The sequence below is a fragment of the Coptis chinensis genome, chromosome 8 (genome assembly GCF_015680905.1).
Source record: "Coptis chinensis isolate HL-2020 chromosome 8, ASM1568090v1, whole genome shotgun sequence".
NCBI classification, from domain to species: Eukaryota; Viridiplantae; Streptophyta; class Magnoliopsida; order Ranunculales; family Ranunculaceae; genus Coptis; species Coptis chinensis.
Window position 1 is genome coordinate 59,999,909 of NC_141463.1, and position 3,193 is coordinate 60,003,101.

Here is a 3,193-nt window from a genome sequence, read left to right on the forward strand (position 1 = left end):
CACTACACAGATAACTTGTAATATTAACACACTACTACTCCAGACAAATTCTAAATATCTACTACAACCAACCTAACATGCCCAACTCTCTAAACAACTATTAACAACAAATAATAATGTAAAGAAGATTAAACATACCACAACACAAAGATGTAATGTGGTTCGGCAATAATGCCTACTTCCACAAGAGCTAATTATTTTATAATGTGGGAATGAAGATTACAATCACTCCTTTCAGTCTCTCTACTTTACTAGATCACTCATATCTTTTTACAGCCTTTTTGTCTATGCAAAGGTTATCTCTCTCAAAATTGGGTTTCAATTTCGTGTCTTATTGGCTTCTTGTGTTTAGGTTTTGCCAAAAACCCAAAACTTATACTCCAAACTCACAGTTCTGCAAAAATAGAATTCTGCTGAAAATAGACTTGAGCGCGGGCGCGCCATCAGCAAGGTCATTTATAGCGTGCGCGCCCTCTTCGAAAATCATAGAAAAGTCCAGTAGATTTGTTTCGGAAAAAAGATGAAAATAAAGCTATTTTCTTTTTCTCCAAGGGTTCCTTGGGCAAGACCATTCCCGAGCTTTCGCTTGCTCAAACTTCTTCACGCAAACACCATCGGATTCTCTCCTTATTCCTCATGTGAGGGATAAACCCCAACAGACGTATCCTTTGTTGAAGAACCAACTGTATACTAGTCGGACTATAATACTCTTGCTTGTAAACAAATGTTTGTCTACCTGTGAACCGATACATTTAGGTCTACTGCAGACTGAACCTCTTGTTGCCTGGCTAGTTATCCTAGACGTTAGTATAACAGAGTGTATGTAATTAGTTGCAAGTGTTGTTACAGCCGTAATAATTCAGTATGGTAAGTTAAGGGTTATGAGTCTATGTGGATTGAGCAATACAAACGATGCGCGCAATAGGCAAGTAATCATTAGATGCACGCCGTTCTGTCGTGTCTTCACAGATAATGGGTTCTGGAGACAGCTATTTCAAATTCTTCATAAGCATCATCAAGCAAAATGCAACAGGAAACCACTGTGTTTATATGTTGACTCTTGTAAGTGTGCAAAGAATTCTTGCAAGACATGATTCCAGCGGGGGCAAAAACCAATATAGTGGAAGATAATCTTCGTGTTCACTGAGTTTTGCCTCAATTGGGTGGATGCTCCATTAGCAAAGTTTCAAACATAACCATCAATACCAACCTCTTATCCTGTCTCTATATATTTGGAGTTGACCTTCTTAAGCCATAAATTCCCACACAAATAATCCCATTTCCTCTTTAAGACTTCATTCACTACTTCGGTAAGAGCAAAAAACTTTGGAACATACATTCTATTGTTTTCTTCAAATATTACTTGGTTTCATCCAATTTTTTCCTTCTCAAAATTTTCTTTTGCCATGACAGCTTACTCTATGAAGTGGGTGGTGCTTATTTTAGTTTTGGTGACGGTTACTTCTTGCGCGTACATGGACCGTAACAAAGACATGAAAAAACATGGGCGAATACTGGAATATGCACTACAGGAAGGATTTCAAGGAAGGAAATTGATGATGAGCAAGGATACCTTTCCTGAAAGCAGCACTGATTCCAATAACCATCACAGCATACCTAGGCAGTACTGGGGCAAAGGAGATGGTAGCAACGACGGGAATGGTGGTGGTTGATTTATGCTATTAAAACAGTAGATATATCTAATATATATGCAAGTCTCTGTGTATATGAAGTATTTAGTGTAAGTTCATGCCTACAAACTACAATGCTACAGGGTGATTTTGTATAAAGATTAATAACTATAGTGACAAACGGAGATACGAAAAAAAGTCCGTACCACAGGAAGACGTAACAATTGGAGGTTTCTGAACTATATTGAATATGTGTGCTTTCTATTTCCTTCATTTCAAGTTTTCAACAAGTTATCGATCGACTAACAATGAAAAATAAAAAATCTGGTTGCTCCTTTTTTAAAGAATAAAAACATGAAATAGTTTGACTCGTCATTTCGTCAATCCAAAACAAAGTCAGTCCAAGTATAAATGTTTTGAACAATCTAACACAGTGCGTGCTTTTAATCGTGACATAATAACAGTTTGTTGTAGGACTTTCAGGTGTATTTTTATTGTATAGATCACCATTAATTTGTATTTATCGTGTGAAGGTCCCTTATAATTTACTAGCTAAAATGCACGTGCTTTTACACGTGAATGTTAAACAATTTTTTTTTATGTTTTTTTTAAAGAGAATTTTGAAAATTTTAATGGTAGCTAGGTTGTGAAAATGATGATTAAGAGTGAAACACACGGACTTTTTGTTGATCTAAATTATAATCTATGCCAACCAACTTAATGTTAATAAGCTTCATAGATGAAGAAAAACAAAAACACTTGACATCATTACTGCATCTGTAATCTTGCACAAGTTGATATCGCTTCTAAACATGAATTTGCCATATATACTTTTCTGCAGACCATATGAGTATTCAATTAAATTCACCATGATTTCACAGTTTAATGCAGATTATGAAAGAAGGTCATTCTCTAGATCAATGTGGTCCAGTAGTCCACCAGTATATCTAACATGTTAAGACCTAACGCTTTTTTAAAATTAAAACTGTTCTTAAGCATGTCATGAAAGTGACACAATTATTGTGGTATTGGAAGTTTTGAGAATTGCTTTACACATATAGTCAACAACGAAGTATCTATAAAATGCAAAACAGATAACTTAGTACCAGGAATAAGCTTTAACAAATCAACAGTTATTCTTCCTTCTCGAGGCTAGAATGGATGCCCATTGGTCTTGATACCTTAACAATTGGTTCACCACCATGTTCACACTACATTGACACTAATTTCCCCAACCACAAACCCCTATGAACGCTTGTCGCAGCATTAACATCCCCTGAAGAAGCCTTAGTCCTATCATTGAACTCTGACAATCTCTCTTATTACAGGAAGAATGTGTTACGAATATACAACTTAAATGTATTTACTCTTTACCAATCACCAAATAGTACAAATCTTTTGTCTTGTAAGTGTCTTGTACTTCTTTGTTAAATCCGAGCCTAGTGTAGATACACTATGTCCTTAAGATAGATTTTCCCCCTCACGGTGCTTGAAGGTTGATGGAAAACTGTCTCCCAAGATAGAACAGATTTTCTTCTATAGAAAGCTAGCACTTCAATTCT

At 35.9% G+C, this 3,193-nt stretch overlaps 1 long non-coding RNA gene across 1 annotated transcript; it reads left to right on the plus strand.

Moving 5' to 3' along the window:
• Nucleotides 1-1,099: 1,099 nt before the first annotated feature.
• On the plus strand, nt 1,100-1,904 carry LOC147482230 (uncharacterized). Its single transcript, XR_015204852.1, has 2 exons — nt 1,100-1,310; nt 1,414-1,904. It is a non-coding gene; the product is annotated as an uncharacterized LOC147482230 (long non-coding RNA).
• The last annotated feature ends 1,289 nt before the right edge of the window (nt 1,905-3,193 follow it).